The sequence below is a fragment of the Natator depressus genome, chromosome 3 (genome assembly GCF_965152275.1).
Source record: "Natator depressus isolate rNatDep1 chromosome 3, rNatDep2.hap1, whole genome shotgun sequence".
Taxonomy (NCBI): Eukaryota; Metazoa; Chordata; order Testudines; family Cheloniidae; genus Natator; species Natator depressus.
The window spans coordinates 32,168,871-32,189,923 of record NC_134236.1 but is presented as its reverse complement, the minus strand read 5'-3'; the positions used below and the strand labels follow the sequence as shown (position 1 = coordinate 32,189,923).

Sequence of the window (21,053 nt, the reverse complement as noted above, 5' to 3'; positions counted from 1 at the left end):
GGTTGGAGAAAAGGAAGTTTGAGGATTTTTGGGCAAATGCATTTGTGAGATCGGAGTTTAAAATACAAAAGGTTTTTTATGTTAGTATAACACTGACAGACCCCAGTCATTGACGGGCGGGATTGAATCTGGGACCTCTGGAGCTTAATGCATGAGCCTCTACCGCATGAGCTAAAAGCCAACTGGCTGTTAGCTAAGGCTGTAGAGCAGACTCATTTTATCTTTCTCTCTAAGGCCTGGTCTACATTAGTGTGGGGTGGGATCGATCTAAGATACACAACTTCAGCTGCGAGAATAGCGTAGCTGAAGTCGACGTATCTTAGATCGACTAAGAATCACTTATTTCGCGGCGCGGGATCGACAGCCACCGCTCCCCCGTCAACTCCGCTTCCGCCTCTCGCTGTGGTGGAGTTCTGGAGTCGACGGCAGAGCGATCGGGAATCGATTTATCACATCTACACTAGACATGATAAACTGATCCCCGATAGATCGATCACTACCCGCCGATCCGGCGGGTAGTGTAGACATGGCCTAAGTGGTCTTGGTGCTGCTAGATGGGACAGAACACCACACCCAGGAGGTGTGTGGATTACATTAGCACAATTGATCTAGCACATTTTTAGAAGGTGTTCTCTCCAATAGCTCAGCTTAGAAGCTTTGTATGTAGGCCCTCTGCTTGGATAGAACAGGAGTTCTCAACCTTTTTCTTTCTGAGGCCCCGACCCCACCCCAATGTGCTATAAAAACTCCATGGCCCACTTGTGCCACAACAACTCTTTTTCTGCATATAAAAGCCAGGACCAGCGTTGGGGGAAGCAAGCAGGACAACTGCCCGGGGCCCCACACCACAGGGGCCCCCCATGAAGCTAAGTTGCTCAGGCTTCAGCCTGGGGTGGCAGGGCTCGGGGCCTTAGGCTTCAGCCCCATTAGATGAGGCTTCGGCTTTCTGCCCTGGGCCCCAGCAAGTCTAATGCCAGCCCTGCTTGGTGGACCCCCTGAAACCTGCTCACAACCCCCCAGGGGACCCCGGAACTCTGATTAAAAACCACTGCCCTAGAGAACTGTTCTGAAACATACCTTCACCCGTGTCATAAATATAAAGGGAAGGGTAAACCCCTTTAAAATCCCTCCTGGCCAGAGGAAATCTCCTCTCACCTGTAAAGGGTTAAGAAGCTAAAGGTAACCTCGCTGGCACCTGACCAAAATGACCAATGAGGAGACAAGATACTTTCAAAAGCTGGGAGGAGGGAGAGAAACAAAGGGTATGTGTGTCTGTCTATATTTTGTCTTTGCCGGGGATAGACCAGGAATGAAGCCTTAGAACTTTTAGTAAGTAATCTAGCTAGGTACGTGTTAGATTATGATTTCTTTAAATGGCTGAGAAAAGAATTGTGCTGAATAGAATAACTATTTCTGTCTGTGTATCTTTTTTGTAACTTAAGGTTTTTGCCTAGAGGGATTCTCTATGTTTTGAATCTAATTACCCTGTAAGGTATCTACCATCCTGACTTTACAGGGGGGATTTTTTTTTATTTCTAATTACTTCTATTTCTATTAAAAGTCTTTTTGTAAGAAAACTGAATGCTTTTTCATTGTTCTCAGATCCAAGGGTTTGGGTCTGTGGTCACCTATGCAAATTGGTGAGGCTTTTTATCCAACATTTCCCTGGAAAGGGGGGGTGCAAGTGTTGGGAGGATTGTTCATTGTTCTTAAGATCCAAGGGTCTGGGTCTGTAATCACCTAGGCAAATTGGTGAGGCTTTTTACCAAACCTTGTCCAGGAAGTGGGGTGCAAGGTTTTGGGAAGTATTTTGGGGGGAAAGACGTGTCCAAACAGCTCTTCCCCAGTAACCAGTATTTGTTTGGTGGTGGTAGCGACCAATCCAAGGACAAAAGGGTGGAATATTTTGTACCTTGGGGAAGTTTTGACCTAAGCTGGTAAAGATAAGCTTAGGAGGTTTTTCATGCAGGTCCCCACATCTGTACCCTAGAGTTCAGAGTGGGGGAGGAACCTTGACAACCCAGTTCTCAACGTATGATTGGAGCCTTGGTTGGTTCTGCCTTTCCCAGTAAGAACTAATGCCTCCGAGTATTTTTGGAAAGACTAGGTAGTTACTTTTTTAAAAAACATTAGGTGTTCCAAAGTTTAGAACCTCCAGAAAGATTGCAGTGTCTCGTGTGTACTTTGCAAAAACTGTGCAGCCTGATGAAGACATTTACAGGCATGCTAAAGTGGATGTGCAGTGGGAAGGGTTCTGACCACAAGAATGGAGAGGGGGGATCTGGTTGGATCAGACCCCAAGATGGGTATTGTGCAGGGGCTCCTGCCAACCTTAGAATTCCTACAGAGGGTCCTCTGGTGGGTTTCACATTACTGCTTTCAAAATACAGAGACCATATGTTATAAGCAAGCATGTGTCTGTATATTACAAAAAATAATAACTTAGCTTATTACAACCAGAAGAATTTTAAAAATCCAATGTTGTTTTCACTGCTCTTCATTATTGTTTTTATTTATTATATTACAGCAGTTCCTAGATGCCCCAGTTGGAATCAGGGCCCCATTGTGCTGGGCACTGTACACACACATAGTGAGACAATCCCTACTCCAAAGACCTTACAGTCTGAATAGACAAGATGGTGAGGAAACAGGCACAGAAAGGTGAAATGACTTGCCCAAGATCACACAGCAGGCTGAGGATAGTGCTGGAAATAGAACGCAGGTTCTTGACTCCCAGTCCAGCGCCCTATCACCTAGACCAGTGTTTCCCAAACTTTTTTGGCCATGAAACGCTTTTTAGCCTATTACGGAACACTTATAATAATATTTTGTAGTCATTTGGTTTTCAAATAAAAAATTGCGTTATTTATGCTCAAATATATTTTATTTTATAAAACAAAGCAAAAATACAAATTTTAAAATAACTTGAACTAACAATTTCTAACTGGAAAGCACGTATAAAGTAGTACAAAAATCAAGTGCAAGAGTCAAAATTTAAAACAGTGTTCTACTTTAAAAAACTGTGTTTATATATACACAAACACCAAACAAATTAGATTTTTACTAGGAAAGTCTATTTTTATAAACAGAAATACAAATTTGGATTTAATGGGATTGGTGTTTCTGCGTTTTTCTATCACATATTCACTTAATATTAGGAATAATGCTGGAAAGTTGAATCCTCTTGAATGTTGAATCCTCTTGAAAGTTGAATGCATGTCAGGTGCAGCATCAAGTCTATTCCTATATTTGGTTTTTGTTGCAGTATAATACGAAAATCTCATCTCACACAAATAAGTTGTAGCAAAAGGAAGGAGCACTCGAACTACATGTTTAGCCACATTAGGGTACTCTTCTGTTAGGCTGCTCCAAAAATTATTCAGCGGAAGATCCTTTTGTTTCCAATCAGAATCAGAAATTAAGTCCGTTAGGCTTTCGTAATCGTGCGCAGTAAAGCTGACTGGTTTGGCTGTAATTACAAACTGATTTCGAACCCAAGCATTATCATCAGTAGTTATAGGAAAATATTTAATAGAGTCACGTAAGTGCTGTAAAATGGTGGTGGAAACTTCTTCGTGGACTGTAGAATTTATTTCAGTCAGAAATTCATGTACTGTAGGGAAGCAGTCGAAGTTATTCTGTTCTATTCTGTTCTACAGAAGATGCCCAGAATTCCAGTTTCTTTTTTAACAACAAAATTTTATCCATTGTAGTAAAAATGAAGTGACAGATTAATTTCGTTTAATTTTGCAAAAATATCTGCAAGATACGCAAGTCTCATTAACCACAAGGAATTTTTCAGACAGTCATTAAATTTTCGTCCTGAATTTTCTGAAGTGAAGAATACCAGTAGTTCACTACGAAGTTCAAAAAGCTTCACAAGCACTTTTCCTCTGGATAGCCACCTCACTTCCGTATGTAAAAGAAGCGTTTTGTGCTGACTACCCATTTCCTCACACAAAATTTTAAATAACCTGGGTTGAAGTGGTCGAGATTTGACAAAACTGATTATTTGTACTGCTTCATCGAGCACAATTTTCAGATATGCTGGTGGTATTTTTTTAACTGCAAGTGCTTGTCTGTGTAGAACACGATGGCTCTTAGTGCTTTCTGGTGCCACACTTATGATTTGCATTACAGCTCCCTTAATCTTCCCGATCATTGCCCGAGCATTGTCAGTATATACATCAATACATTTTCCCCAACTAATTTCATGCTTTCTGATAAAATTGTTGATGCAGTTGAATATTTCTTTTCCAGTCGTGTAGCTTTGCAGAGATTCATATAAGAGCAGGTCCTCTTCAATAATATTATTAAATCTATATCGGACAAATACTAGTAGCACAGCAAGTCCTGAAACGTCAGTGGACTCATCTAGCTGCAATGAATACTCGTGGCAAATTTTCAGTCGGCAAACTAGCTCTTTTTCTGTGTCATCGGCAAGATCTTTAATACGGCGTGCAACAGTATTATTTGACAACGGTACAGCATCAATTTTTTTACCAGACTGCTCGCTCAACATGCACGTTACAATATCTTTTGTGCAAAGCTTGATAAACTTTTCTCCAATACTGTGAGCTTCTCCGGCAAGCGCTATATGGTAACTTACTCGATAAGGTGCCTCTTTTGCACTTTCGTTGTCTGTTTTAGCAATTTTAATCATCAAAAGTTTACAATTTCCAAGTGAGTCACGCTGCCTCTTGAAAAAACTTATATCTTTGTCTTTGTACTCAGCATGCTTGGTTTCCAAATGCCTACGAAGTTTAGCAGGAGCCAATGAACTGTTTGCTAGTATTTTGTTGCACACGACGTACTGCGCATCAGGAACATCTTTATTTCCAACACATGTAAAACCAAAAGACAAATAACTTTCATCATACTTTTGTTTCGGTCTTTTAACACCTGCTTCTTCTTGTTTTTTGATATACTTCAGTGGAAATTCTTTCACCTTGGATAACTCACTAGTACGAATAGATTTTTCGGCAACAAAAGACTGCGATTGTTCATCCTCACTTTGAAGTGTCACAATATTTTGCTTGTTTATTTTGGCCACAGTTGGAGTACCAGAAAAACTTGCTTTTCATTTCAAAATTCCTTCTTTTAGCCACAAATCCATGGTGATTAGGTTTCGTAACAATATTTAGAAATACTGATTTTTGTCAAATTTTGTTTTCACAAATATTTATATTGTTTCGAGTGAAGCTAGTTTAGTTGTGCTTATCACACACACGGTAACGACCCACCGGTTTGAACGTGTTGAGTGAATATGTTTTATTCAACATGGCATAAAGAGAATGGTGGGTGCATACCGCTGCAGTTTGCACAGCCTCGAGCGGAAGGGGTATGACGTCACTAACTGAAACGTGCCCGAAAGGGGTAGACACAGAGGTGAAAGTAAGCCGGTACACCCGTGCACTGTACTGGGGCAGCCTGGCTTCCCCAGGAGGCAGTTTAAAGGGCCTGGGGCTCCCAGCACTCTACTTACTTTCACCCCTGGGTAGATAGTCAACAAGCTTGCATGCTGCGTTCTCTTTATGCCATGATATTCACGGAACACCTATTCACATCGTGCGGAACACCAGTGTTCTGTGGAACACAGTTTGGGAAACGCTGACCTAGACTGTATTTCTGGCATGTGTCTGAGCTTGAACCATGAAAATCAGTGAAGTCAGTTTCATTCTTGTCTGCGGTCTGTTTCACTTTCAGGTTCTGAATGTGCAATGTTTGGATTCCAAGCACGGCAGGGGAATATCTATGTGCTTTAAACCCTCTTTTTATTTGACTTTAATAGGCAATTATGGAAACACTTGACTAGTCTGAAATCTCATAAATGCTTGCTTTTTCAAAATCTAAATTTTGGCATCAAATTTGTGTCCCCCTAAAGTTCTAAATGTGATGATTCTGGGAGGAAGCAAAATATTTTTGTCTGGATTGAATCAATATTAATATTTGAGAATATAAATGTATTGAGACTAGAGTGACCAGACAACAAGTGTGAAAAATCGGGATGGGGCGGGGGATAATAGGCACCTATATAAGATAAAGTCCCAAATATCGGGACTGTCCCTATAAAATTGGGACATCTGGTCACCCTAATTTTGACAAATTCATCCCTGAAGTCATCCGTGTAATCACACATGACTAAGTTGGACAAGTCTTCTAGGAAACTGAAACAATCCTGAGCCCGCAAGGTGTGAGATAAAAATGACCTAAAATAGTTATCTGATCTGTAATTTCTCAGAATTGACCCCACTTACTAATTTATTAGCGTCACTTTTTATTTTTAAAATATCCTGCATATTGACCTCTGTGCCTCACCCTTTTGCAGTTAAGTCTTTCAGAGGCTGCCATACTTTTCTGATGTTAGTGGTATAAAAAGTTCACACCAGTAGAGCCTTTGTTTTTTTTTCCTGTGTGACAATTATAGTTTATACAGCTGTAGAGACGTTACCCTATTAGTTAGGACTACATTCTGAAACAGGGCGGGTTGAGTACAGCAACTGTATGTACAAGTCAGGGAACTGCATGTGCACGTGGACAAAGGGCAGAAATAGCAGTGGTGCTTAAAAGTTCCCTGAATCCCTTTCAGTCAGAATAGTGCTGAATGCAGCAGAACTAACCATAATTTTAGTAGCTATCCAAGGACTGTATTCTGGCCACCGTTTTTCTGCAAGTCCCTCAATGTTATCCAGTGGAGAGCCACTGTAGATCAAGGATAATGTTTGTGCCTCACTTTGTAGCCCCTGCAGTATCATTAGGGTGACCCAAAGGGAAAACAGGACACCGTGAGAGGCTAGCCAGAGCGCCATCTTCCCTCTCTTCTCCCTTCCCCCGCCCCGAGGGGTGGCCCGAGCCACTTGCCCGAGCTCCCCTCTCTCTCTCTCTCTCCAAGGCTGGCGTCGCTGCTCGCTTGAGCCCTGCCTGCGCGCCCCCCCCCCCCGTGTGGGGCTGGCATCACTGGTCCCCCCCCGCAGATTCCTCTGCACCCCCATTTTTTTGACAAAAGTGGGCATTTGATTTGTTCCGTTCTCTTGCCAGCTGATCAATTTGACAAATGCCGACTTTCGCCAGTAAAGTCGGGACAGCTGGGACAGGGCTTAAAAAGGGATTGTCCAGGCCAAAACGGGACATACGGTCACCCTAAGTATCATCCATAGAATGAGTTTGACGCCTCTAATCTAGGCTATCCATAAGCCAGTAGGGCATGAGGGCCACTCAGGATGCCCATACGTTGGCTGACAGGTGCACACCAAGGAAAGTGTGGTTACTCACACATAACATTCAAAGCCATTGTATGATGAGAACTAGGGTTTTTTCCCCCAATATTAGCTGTAGTTGCCATAGAGCTAGGAGTTGCCATGCTTTCAGTCTGTTAGAGAAACAAGGTGGGTGAGGTAATTAATATCTTTTGTTGGACCAATTCTGTTGATGTGAGAGACAAGCTTCCAAGCTACACAAAGCTATTCTTCAGGTCTAGAGCTCTGTCTAAGCTCAAAAGCTTGTCTCTCCCTAACAAAAGATATTATCTCACCCACCCTGTCTCTCTGATGTCCTGGACCAGCACAGCTACAACACTGTCTTTTAGTCATTTAAACTAATTGCTGCTTAAAAGGCTTAATGGTAGGTAGGGTAGTGCTGAGAGTCGCCACCCCGTAAAATCTCAGTGATGTTTTATGGGTGCTCCCTTGTTTTGTCCTGTTCTGTTCTATCTCACATAGTAAATGATTAACCTTTTCAATGCCTGTACAAACATTAGCTGGGAGACTACATGGTCTAGGGCCTGAGACCCTTGACTAGGAATCAGGAGACCTGTGGTCTAGTCATTGCTCTGCCACTGTACACCTGTGTGACCTTGGGAAAATCACTCCATCTCTCTCTGCCTGTTTCTCCCTTCCTCTGAGGTCTATTTAGGTTATAAACTCTTCATGGCAGGGAATGTCTCTCACTGTCTTTGTATACCACCAGTGTGCAATGGAACCTTGATCTCAGTTAAAACCTCTAAATACTACAGTAATATAAATGACAAATAGTAGTAATTTAGAAATCTTATGAAAATAGCAGTATTGCCTTTATTTTTAGCATTTAGTCATTCACTGAATGTTGCTAGAACCAGGCAGGCTGTTGTGATGGCGATTTGTTACTCTGGGACCAGTAAGACTGGGGCCTGGGGGGGTGCAAATTGTCTTTTCCATTTTTGGAGCTTGCACAGTTGTATGATTATCTCAATAAGTCAACGCAACAGATGTCTGCTCCAAACTAGTAGATAATTGCTTTGTGCTGAGCTGTTCATGAACTAATTTTTTCCTCCAGGAAGCTGCCTTTTTTTTTTTTTTTTTTTTTTTTTTTTAAGGCTTTGTATGTTTTGAATTTCAAAGCAGTGATCCTGGTAAGTGTGTGTGTGTGCGTGTATACTCAGTGGTCAGTGCTTTTGCCCCAGTGTCGTCTTTTATTATTATTGTTACTCTTTTTTCACATGGCTACTTACTCTGTCTGGCATGATTTTTCCAAACCTGTGATTTCTTTCCTTCCCTCCATCATTTTCCCTTATTACATCTTCCATCCTACTGAAGTTCTCAGGGATGCAAATTTAGACACCTTGAGCATGCATTATTTTCTTGTTTTATGTGGCAGTTTGTGCCCTCCACACACACACGGAGAATGGATTGGCAAAGAGACTACAAATGCCTTCATTTCCATGCGCCTGCTCTGGGAATGTGAATAGGTTCGGTAAAAGAGGTATAATGAAATTGCAGAATAAATTGTTGGACAAGAGAAGCTTCTTCAAATGTAAGTTGACTAAAAAAATGGCAGTGATTCTGTGTAGCAAGTAGAACTGAATGGTCTTGTGTTGTTTTCCCATTAATATAAATCTTCATTTGTTATAATGCCTAGCCCTTATGTTGGAGGGCCTGTTCCTGTTGTCCCTACACAGACTAAACACTTTTATTGACTTCCACAGGGATCTTGCTGTGATCAGCCTCTGTTACTAAGCATTGACATTGTGCTCAGTGCTGTTCCAAGACACAAAACACAAACAGCCCCTACTCCACAGAGTTTTATCATCTAAATGATGTAGATACTGTGACAAGGTCAGGCCAGATGGCTACAGGAGAGTGATAGAAAGCAGATATAGTAGCCCCAGGTTAAGTAGGTCCCTTTTTCCTGGGTAAGGTAACAGGGAAGGTTCCAGAACAATCAGGAACTTTCTGGAAACAATTAAGGCAGACAGGCTGATTAGAACACCTGCAGCCAACCAAGAAGCTGCTAGAATCAATTAAGACAGGCAGGCTAATCAGGGAACCTGGGTCTAAAAAGGAGCTCACTTCAGTTTGTGGCATGCATGCGAGGAGCTGGGATCAAGAGGCGCAAGAAGCTTAGAGTGAGAAGGTGTACTACTGGAAGTCTGAGAAGTACAAATATTATCAGACATCAGGAGGAAGGTCCTGTGGTGAGAATAAAGAAGGTGTTGGGAGGAGGCCAAGGGGAAGTAGCCGGGGGAGTTGTAGCTGTCACGCAGCTGTTACAGGAGCCACTGTAGTCATTTGCAATCTACAGGGCCCTGGGCTGGAACCCGGAATAGAGGGCGGGCCTGGGTTCCCTCCATCCCCCACAACTCCCTGCTTGATACCAGAGGAGTTGACCTGGACTGTGGGTTCCACCAGAGGGGCCTGTTCCCAGATCCACTAGGTGGATCAGCAGAGACTGCGGGGATTGTTGTTCTTCCTTTTCCTCATGCTAGCCAGTGACAAGGGTAACTGAGTGAAGAGCAGATCTGAGCCACGAAAGTGGCCAAGCTGAGGGCTGCAGTGAGCCTCTGAGGTGAGCAAATCCGCCAATAAGCGCAGGACCCACCAAGGCAGAGGAGGCACTTGGTCACAATACAAAGCAGACAGGATGTATTGGGAGCCCCAGTGGGGAGGGAATCACTAGAAGATATGCATGTGTGTAGCAATATGAAATGCACACATTTAAATATAAAAGTGTGTATTCTAATAATTGACTCACTTCTTGTGGAGGCCACGGGAAAAGTGAGTCTTCTAGAGGTGATTTGAATGGAGTAAGGTTAGTGGCTTGGCAGATCAGCATTCTATCCATAGAGCACGGGGGGGCGGGGGAAGGAAGCCACGTGGATGGCTGCATCAAAGCACAGTGGGCTTAAAAGTGGATGTGGTGGGAAAAGCAACACTCCTTACATGTGACGTGAACATGTTGGTTCTTTTGTTGGGTCATGGTGTATTCAGGTAAGTGTACATCGTAGATCTCTTATTTATATATCTTCCCTTGATTGTTGGTTAACATAGTGACTGATTATGCAGTAGTGCACGTCTCCTTAAGGGGAATCCAGAGAGCTGACTGTGACTCTTCATATATCTAGTGAGTTGTGATCTGTAAAACACTAGCTGTATTGGAATCGTATGAAACTTTCCTGTTTCCATTGGTGAGGTAATTACACTTTAAATATATATATATTTATTGGGTAAGCCTTTACCAGAGCAGAGAAATCAGATGTAGCATGGCAAAAAAACCACATCTCATTTTCAATCAATACAACTTGGTTTTCACCAGCACTCGAGGAGGTTTATTTAAAGCTCTGTGTTCCATAGAAGAGATGAGGAAGTAGGAAGTGCTTCCTCCCAGTAGACCTCTGTCCAAATTCCAGTGGCGCTTTTGTGTTTCTCTCTGCAACCCCACCCCAATTTGGAGCTGCTCCAAAATCATATCTAGAGTCTGCTTTGGAATTGTTTAAATGGTTCATCCTTAGACATGTATCCGTTCCTTTCTAAAATAGAATGTTTCCTAAATGAAAAGTCAGATGGTGTGTAAGGTCTTGGAATGACCTATTTGAATAAGTGTCTGATTCTCTGTCCCTTCTCCCATTGCTTATGTTTTGGAGCCTTGCCAGTGAGGAAAGGAAATGCAGGAGTTGTTTCCATTGAGAACATGAATCACATTTTCTGATACTTTGTTCAATTTTTAATCTTTTAATCGTGAAATAGTCTGTGCTAATGGTAACCTATTTTCACTGGAGGGAATAGTCCAGAAGCCGTGCATCCATCTGTAAGGCCAAGGAGTGATTTCATTAAACTCTTGTGCTGCAATGATAACATTTAAAGTTTAAATGCAAAATTTAAACAGCTGAACAGATCAGGAGAATAAAAATACCTCAGATCCTTTAGGTGCTGTCTGTTCTGTTCAGAAGGTGGAGTGCAAGTGATGGTAATATTCCTATCTAGACTGTAGGTCAGAAAGGAGGCGAGAGTGAGTTGGCCAGCATTTACAGAATTAGCGAGAGGAAGAAAGAGAAGATGAATATGGAAAATTCCACCCAAGATCTATACTGCTTCTGACTCCTTGGAATTGAGGACATGAAGGTTCCTTTCCACCAATCTGTAGGAGCCCTCAGTGTTAGCACTCAACATTGAAGCCCGTAAAGTTCCAAATATTGATGCTAATTCCAGGTCTTATAACCCACTGGGTCACAGTAATATATTCCCTATCCCTTGATTCTTAATTTACTACAAACAAAATGTAATAAACAAGGCTCAAGGTAAGAGAGGCACCTACCCGATTGCATGCCCAAAGAAAAACACTGCCTCACTGGCCCTGTCTGTGCAGAGAGAATGTGTCACCTTAGAAAATGTGTTAATGGTATGGTATTAAACATGACTTTGCCCCTACGGGTTAATCACAACATGCAAATGCATTTTAAAAGCACAACTGTCCAGGTCTGCACTAAGGAGAAAATCATGTTTAAGATTGTACTTATTGAAACGTGTTACAAACAGTGTTAATGTGATGCATTCTCCCAGCATAGACAGGACCTTTGAAAATGCCAAGGTATGGGGAAGTGGGCATAAATCAGGGCGTGTCTACACTGCTGTGTAAACCCAGGGTGAGTAGAATTCGAGTTAGGAGATTCTGGGTTTGTTAACCTAGGGCTTGAGTGTCTACACTTATTTGTAACCCCGTGTTAGGAATTGTTGAACCCCGGCGCTCCAGCTTCTACATTGTATTATATGGGCCCAAGTTCAACCACCCATATCCCAGACTTCCTAGCACCCTCCCAAAATATGGCCACTTTGTTCGTGGTGCAGTGTGAAGAAACTTCGTTCTCCACCAAACTTGACTGTCCAGAGGACAAGGCCTAGAATCTGTGGACACCACGGAGTAACGTATGTGGGGAGGTGCTACACATCTTTAATGGACGCTGATAGTTTCACTCTCAATCATTTCTGGTTGGGTTTCTTTAGGGGTATTTACTCAAAGTCCACACGTGATTACTGTGTGTGTGGTGTGGCAGGACCCTGGCACAGGCTACCAAGCTGGGTACGTACCCAGGGTCCTTAGCAGGCTTATACTAGGACAGCTAGCCCATGCTGAAGACATACTTATGTAAGGCAGCCACCACAGAAAAGTACTATTTCTTATTCCAGAAGTTAAGCGATATTTTTTTAAATATCTATAGCCTTTATGGTTGTAAAGGGAATTTGTTAAATATAAAGCAGTGTGGTAATGTCTGGCAACACCACCAGAAACAACCGATCTGAAGGAAGTGTGAACTGCCCCCACCCATTTCAGTGGGTTGCAGAGTGGATTGATTTTACATCAAGGCAATTTAAATCATGATTTAAATTACCAAGTGGAAAGCCTCAATTTAAATAATTGGTTTTAATCAATTTTTCCATTTAGACTTCAGTTATTTTCTAAAGAAAGGTGCATTCTCATTGGTTGATGTAACCATTAAAACATGTTGATTTACAACTAAATAGAGCCTTTACATTAGATTAGGTCCATCTTTTTGCTACCTAGAAGGGTACATAGTAACTATATACATATATATTTAAACAATTATATAGTTAATATTTTCAGATTCTTAGTGATTAATTTACATTTTAGTATGTTAGAAAATGGTGAATGATATATTATTTGCAGTGTTGTAGCTTATTGCTTATTTATTGGTAATTAACTTTTTGCTTATGACTTCTGTCAAGCTGCATTAGGATGTAACTGGAATTTAATTAAACACACAAAACAGCATATAAAATGTATTGTTATTAAACAAAACAAGCCCTTAACACAGTATATGACCTATTGTACCATATTTATAAAGCTTGACCTCAAAAGGTAGATTCTTCCCCCCCAACCCACCCATGATTCTTTCTTTATATAGAAAAGCAGTCTTTAACTCAGTTTTTAGATAGAGGCTCGTGAATAATTATTATATTAAAATGTTTTAAGAGATTATTAGTTTAGGCCTTAGCCTATTTTGTATTAAATTCAGCTTTCATTTTAAAGAGGTTACTTTTAAAAAGAAAACTCTATAATGTAAATAACATCATAGAAAAATCTAATTTAAATCAAATCTTTTTATTTATTTATTTAAAAAATTGTTTTTTATCCACCATGGATTGATGATTCTGATTTATAGTGATCATTTAAATATCAGCACAGATGAGGAATGCACTCATTAACAAAACATTCAGGAAAGGACTTGCATTAAAAGGCATGTCCCTACTGGGGAAAAAGGTGTATTTTTAGCATGTGTTAGCTAACCTATGTTAACATCATAGTGTAGACAAGTTGTAGTTTTAACACATTGATCAGATAACACATGTTAAAACTAGTTTGCCTTGTCTACACTAGGATTTTAACATGTTTAAAAGTACATCTTTTTTTCTAGTGAAGACAAAGCCATAGGGATTAACAGTCTACTGCAAGTGACATTGCATTTTGGCATCAGGAATGGCTGAAGCATAGTTTTTGCTTAAAAATTGTTATGGGTGGAGCTTCAGAGATCAGATTTTATTTTTCCATTTGAACTCTGCATTTGTTTTGCATTTAGAAAAGGACTGACACAGGATATACAAAGTATGCTATGTTTGCTCTTTGTTGGTGTGGTAGCAGGTATAGGTTAGCACTTCACATTTGATGAAAGTCTGAGTACTTGTTCCAAATCAAACCTCTTTCTGAAAGAAAGATCAAACTTTTTTTTATTTCCTCCTTCAAAAAGGAAAATACACCAGAACCTGGGCTTCACTGATTACTCAGATTTTTTTAATGCAAAACTAAAGTAGTTGAACTTGACTCAACCTTCCCACCCATCACCACACCTAGAGAGTTCATTCTGGACATACCGGGCCATGGAGCTTGGGAAAATATATTCTGTATTATATTTCTGTTTATACAGCCTGGATCATGGAGCTGAGTTCATCAGTATACTTCAATGAAATTAGTGTTGTCTTGACTGCTCTTTTGTGTTTCTTTCAGAGATGACTTTCCTTTCAGATTAAGGGCTCAGAGTATCGTATACAAATGCCAGCAAAGAAAAGGGGTTTTTTTTAGCTGTTCCTCCACTGGAAAATGTCACTGTGATCTTGCAATAGACCTCTTGTAGGAATTGCTCCCTTTCTCCTCTACAGGTACAGTTGGTGCCTTATTGTCCTTCTGCATATATTTATGGTGAACCATACGAACACATCAAGTTGTTGGTCTATTCAGATTTTTGGGTCCTGTGGCTCTCACGCACTGTGGTCAAGGGCTCAGTGCCAGGAAGTTAATGGGACCTATTCGTTGCATATAAAGCTAAGTGTGGGCACAAGTCTTTGCAGGATCAGGGCCTAAGTGCTATACTCTGATTTCTTTAGGAATTGAATACAAAGCATTTCAGCAAGTGCAAGAACTGACAGTTCAGTATGGCATAGTGCCCTCCTTTGTCCCACTCTGCTGAACTGAATTTTAAAACAATCCTGTTTTGTTTGCTTCCTGAAGGAATTTTCCCATTGTTTAATATAGATTTTGCTATGAAATGGGCTTATTATTCAGATCACCAAGCTTACGCATGGCCTGTTAGAATGCACTGTTAAAAAAACAAAGAAACCAAATATAGCCTGCCTTTTTATAACCTTTTAGCAGCCTGGTGGTGGTGACAGGAAAACTGGAGCTCTCTGATCAGGGCTCAGGCGCAGCATGTGTATCTGAATCCCCACCTCCCGCCACCACTTTTTGTTTTGTTGTGGATCAGTCAGATGGGTTTCATGTTTTGCTTTGAAGGCAGAGAGGTTCATGGTGGCTCTAATGCCATCTGAGTGGGAGCTCTACACTTGCATTGTATGGTAAGTATGTTGTGACTGCAACATGGCACTATGGTTTCTTACATTGATGCTTGTCTGAGGTCTTTGGTAAATCTTTCGAGCCCTGTGCTAGAAAAAGATCTTCTGTGCCAGCAGGTGGTAGATAATAACCACTAAATTTTTGATGGTATCATCTCCAGGATAAAGGGAGCTTATATCAATTATATACAGGTTGAAACATTCATTTGTGGCTGGCACACTCATCTGTATCAAGACCTTCGGCCCAGAACCTCAGCTGGTGTGGAGTTATCTAAATTTACAATAGCAGAGGATCTGGCCTCATGATTTGCTACCTCTCCCTACTGCCTGTCTCCCTCTATAATGGTACCGACTAACCTTCGGTCTCAGTGGCTCAGATCGGCACAGCTAGGAATGCCCAGGAGTAAAATTTTGGCCACATTGAAATGAATAACAAAATTCCCAATGACTTCAGTGAGGCCAGGATTTCACCCTGGCTTTTTTCTAGTGAGCTGCTGTGCTTGCTGAAACTACGATTTGTACTGTAAAAGCTTGTGGCAAGCTCTAGACATCTAGATTTCAATACTAGAGCAATTGTGGTGGGTTATGGTTTTCATTTTGTTTTGGGGGTTTTTGCCCAAATAGGAGGGAAAGGTTTGAAACTATTTGTTTAGTTATTTTAGGGTTAGCCAGAAAATTTTGAGGCTCTAATTTAAAGAATATTTTGGGGGGCAGGTAGAAATGTCAAATGTTTAGTGGTTTTGTGCTATTGAAACTGAGTTGGTATGTGAAAAGTAACACTGCATTTATGGGGCTTCCAGTTTAGTGTTTTTGTATTGGAAGTGCCCAGTCAAAAAGTTTAAAATAAAACTGAGAATTTTTCAAATGAAAAGATTTTTTGTTTTGTTTTTATTTAAAACAAACAAACAAAACCTTGGGGAGAATGAAAACTTTAGTAGAAAAACTTGATTTTCTCTTTTTTGTTGTTGTTGAAGCTTTTTCAGCATTTCTTATCAATGTTTACTGCATTTTTAAATAAAGGCTACATTGTTATTGAAATTTGAAAACTTGGCTGTGTCGGTAATCAAAAATCTTAATGTTTTTGATGGTCTTTTCACTATATATTTCTGTATTCAAATATCACAATCTGGTTTTTTTTTTTTTTTAAACAAAAGCTTGGGTCCATTTCAAACCATATGATACAGAATTAACTTCAAAACATTTTGTGAAATTAAAAAATATCAACCAGTTTTAGTAACAAAAAGATGTCTCAGCCCACCCAACTCAGCCTCGATATGGCAGTCAGACTGCATTTCTTTCCTCCTGTACAGCATCACAAGCCGTAAAGATTCTGCAGACCAAATTTTAGGGCCTGATATAATCTGGTCATTAACTTTGTAATCCCGTTGTCTCTCCCTTACTCTTATGCCAATTTTACTGCCATCCGTTGGTTTGCACAGGTGCAGTTGATTGGTCCTGTTCCTGAGATTTAGTAACCTATTCTGTTGATGTACATGAAGGAGTTGAAGAGTTGAATGCCCCTCTTTTTTTCTCCTTTAGCTGTGATCATCTGTAGGGCTGACCGAAGTATAAAAGGCAAAAACACAAAACAAAAAGAAAACCCCAAACCATATTTGTCACTGAAGTCAGCAGATATGACTCCACAGTGCATTGGGAGTAGATCTGATAAGTAAGAAATTATCATTCTTACATAATCATTTGTCAGAGTAGAACACACAATTGAAAGTTATAAACATATAACAAGTCTGATAAACCAAAAGGGAAAAAAGACTGTTTTCTCTCTCTCAATGCTTTAGAGTACTCAGTAATACAGCATAAAAAAATTTCTTATTGATACACAATGTATTTGTTGTTTTGCTGGCATCTCCTAGATGCTGTTTACAGTGTGAGCAGAATTCTTTCATTGACCCTGTACGCAAAATGCTAAGCCTTAAAGAGGCTTTGGGCTGACAGCTAAAGGACATCTGGCATGGACAGGATATAAAGATGGTTATGATCTAAATTTAATAACTCATATATTACATATTTTAAAAAGTCAAATTAAAATACATTCATTCTTTTTCTTTTTCTTTTTTTTTATTGTACGGTTATTTCTGTTCTGCTCTGATTTTTGGCTGTTTGATAATTTCCAAAGGGAAATGAGGATTAAATGCTCTCTCCCGTTTATTTTCCAGTCTATATTGGGTATCATTTGCCATCCTGTATGCTCACTTGCCATGAAAATTTATTTTAAAGCTTTAATTATATTAACATCTTAAATTTATATAGTGTGAAAGGCATTTAGAGCACTCCTCATCCCACGTGATTTTTTTTCTTGTTCAGCCCAACCACCTTGTAAAATGACCTTACATTTAAAAACATAATGTTGAGAAGTTTCCCTTGTCATGAAATAACATATAAACTAACTTCGTTTTTAAGCCTTGTTAGTTTCACACATCTGCTAAAGGAGGACAGAATAAAAGTTAGCTGTCTTTCTCTCAACTCCATTTAAAAAAAGGGGGGGAGACCCCTTAGGTTTTGGGGGGGGGGTTGTTTTTTCTGTAATAACCTACACCCCTGCCTAATCTGTTCCCACCCAAATGAACACATCTTCCTGCCTTCCTTGGAATATGGGTTTTATTTTTCATTGCATTGGGAGTGTTTTGCCTCTTGCACTTATAGTACCTTCTCTCTGAATTGCAAAGCATTATATAGACTTGTGTGTGTAACTTCTGGTTCCGTAACCCAAATGACAGAGGGGATGAGGGGGCCTGGGGAAAACTGAGAGAGAACTTACTTAGCAGCAAGCCAAGGATGAGTGGGATTTTGTGTTTGTTTTTTGGAGTAGTGTTTTTTGGTACAGTGATTAATTTGTCACGGAACGCTCAGTCATGAGCTTCTGTCTAGGTGATGGAATTTGGTTTCACACCGAAGTAGGTGGTTGGTGTACAGGGTATTACCACAATGTGTATGAAAATATTATAGTAATGATGATATTCTGTCAGTGCTTTCTCTCTGTCCTGTAGCAAGATTATTTGAAAGTGAGGTTGTTCTCAGATGAATGCAGTGCTGGTGGGTGCCATCCACTGCTAAATTTGCTCAGTAAATCAGAAGTGAACTCTTTCCCCTATTGAAATCAATGGCAAAGCTCCAACTGCCTTCAATAGGACCAGGATGCCCTACCCCCAGTAATGGGAAGGCTCATACGTGAATTTCTTAAGTTCCAACTGCAGTTGTGTCAATCAGATCAAAGGGGCTCTGTGCAGACGCAAGGGTACTCTCCGCATGCAGTCATATGCAGGGTCTAGGCCTTTGTCCATAAATGTAGATTTTCAAGAGAGCTTGGAGGTGCTCAGCTTGCCCTTATAAGCGCTCAGCACCCATTGTGATGCTTATGGCCAGTTTTTCAGAACGGTTCAGGACCTGACCTGCACCCAACATGCTGAGGTTTGTTTACAAAACATGTTGCTACTTATTTTAGTGCCTACAAGGAGACTGAGCTCTTTTGAAAATTCTGTCCTAAACATTCTGTGTGTTGGGGGGGAGGGGTCCACTAACTTCACTTTCATTTTTTTAAAAATAACCTTTTCAAAAGGACACTGCCGACTTAAAATTTATGTTATAGGTCAGCATTTCTTCACTTTTATATTAATAATAGTATAGATTATTAAAAGTGGAAAAAATTAACAGTACAATTGATTTGTCATTAATTCTGTTGTATTGTTTACTACAGCAGTGATTTCCCTACACCCCCTCCCCCTCCAGTTTTGTGAACTAGTTACATGCCAATTTATTGACTGTTTGGAAATTTGAGTTGAAATTGAAACATTAATACACACTTTAAAAGCATATACAGTGTATGATAAAATATGTGTATCTGAAAAAGTTTAATAGATTTGAAAAGTATGAACATAGACTAGCTTACTTATACAGCTGTTGTTTTTTATGGCAACGTCAGTGCATTCATTTCGGTGATGTTGGCCAACCTAATAATTTCAAATTATGATTTGTAAGCAAAGTCTAAATGAGCTCTCCCTGACAGCTAGTGATGAGTTGGGGGCTGGGGGAAAAGGCTTCAGGACCAGATTGTATTTGCATTCACACCTAATCTACCTAGGTATCCAGCAAACAGAGCTGTGTTACCCAAGTGATAAATTTTGGCTGGGGTTGGGTTACAAATCACTTGAATGGGGGGGGGGGGGAATGTTGTTGTTCTTATTGTATGAGTAAAGCGCAGTAGAACTGTACTTAGCCTGTGTTGATTGAGGGCATCAAGAGAGAGGGTGGGGGCAGGTGTTTTGCTTGATGGTCTGTCTGAGTCACAAGTACAATTTGACCTGCCCCTCTCCACTGTTTAAAGACAGAGCTGATAGTCTTTTGTTTTGTTAAGTGACCACTACAGCTGAAATCACTGATAATCAGGTCTAAGTGCTTAGTCCTGCTGTGGAGACAGTGTTTCTGTGGAAGAGAGGGCCCAGCCTGCATTAGCAGCAAGGTTCCCCCACTGAGATCTCAGCTGAAATCACTGAGAGCCGGTGAAACCTCAAGAGACCAACTCACAGAGGTCACAGTGGCAGGTGGCAGCAGAAGGTGACTGCGCAGGGCCATTGGCAACAGAGCAATGGAGTGAACGGTGGCACAACGAACAACAGTGGCCAGAGCGAACAGTGAGCAGCTGGAGGAAGGAGCAAGGTGCCTTATTGCCCCCTACCTGGGAGGTGAACTCATGTGAAAGCACCTCTGAACTCTGAATTTCCACTGAGCAAGGACAACACCGGTGAGTGGGGTGCGGTGGAGGGAAAAGTGAGGGGCACGTTAAATAAACATTTGTTTGTTGGTCTATATTTTAGTGACTTTGCTCCAGAATGCTAGATTTGTGACTGGGAATGGAAACTTATATACATATGTTTCCTAGTAGTCCAAGATTTTTAAAATGCATTATTTGCCAAGGTTGTTATCTCACATCGTTGCTATCTTGAGAGGTCATTATGTTGGGGAGTTTCTGTACTGAACATTTTTATTATTATAATTAATTTTTATATAAGACTGCTCATATTGGGTCAGACCAATGGTCCATATAGCCCAGTATCCTGTCTTCCGACAGTGGTCAAGGCCAGGTGCTTCAGGGGGAATGAACAGAACAGGTAATCATCAAGTGATCCATCCCCTGTTGTCCATTCCCAACTTCTGGCAAACAGGCTAGGGACACTCAGAGCATGGTGTTGCATCCCTCCCCGTCCTGGCTAATAGCCACTGATGGGCCTATTCTCCAGGAATTTATCTAGTTCTTTTTTAAATCCTGTTATAGTTTTGGTCTTCACAGCATCCCCTGGCAAAGAGTCCCACAGGTTGACTTTATGTTGTATGAAGAAGTACTTCCTTTTGTTTTTTTAAAACCTGCTGCCTATTAAATTCATTGGGTGACTGCTAGTTCTTGTGTTATGTGAAGGATTAAATAATATTTCCTTATTCACTTTCTTCACACCAGTCAAGATTTTATAGACCTCTATTATATCCCCCTTTAGTAGTCTCTTTTCTAAGATGAAAATTCCCACTCATTTTAATCTCTCCTCCTGTTTCATACCCCTAATCATTTTAGTTGTCCATCTCTGTACCTTTTCCAATTCCAATATATCTTTTTTGGGATGGGGTGACCAGATCTGCACACAGTATTCAAGGTGTGCACATACCATGGATTTATATAGAGGCAATATATTTTATGTCTTATTATCTATCCCTTTCTTAATGATTCCCAACATTCTGTTTGCTTTGTTGACTGCCGCTGCACATTGAGTGGATATTTTCAGAGAACCATCCACAATGACTCCAACATCTTTCTTGAGTGTTAACAGCTCATTTAGACTCCATCATTTTGTATGTATAGTTGAGATTGTTTTCCAGTGTGCATTATTTTGCATTTATCAACATTGAATATCATCTGCCATTTTGTTGCCCGGTCACCCA

At 40.6% G+C, this 21,053-nt stretch overlaps 1 protein-coding gene and 1 pseudogene across 3 annotated transcripts in view; one reads left to right on the top strand and one right to left on the bottom strand.

Moving 5' to 3' along the window:
* HPCAL1 (hippocalcin like 1) overlaps positions 1 to 21,053 on the top strand; it is a 109,405-nt gene that overhangs the window by 66,653 nt on the left and 21,699 nt on the right. The gene's annotated exons all lie outside the window — the stretch shown is intronic.
* LOC141984290 (zinc finger BED domain-containing protein 5-like) lies at positions 3,106 to 8,560 on the bottom strand (annotated as a pseudogene).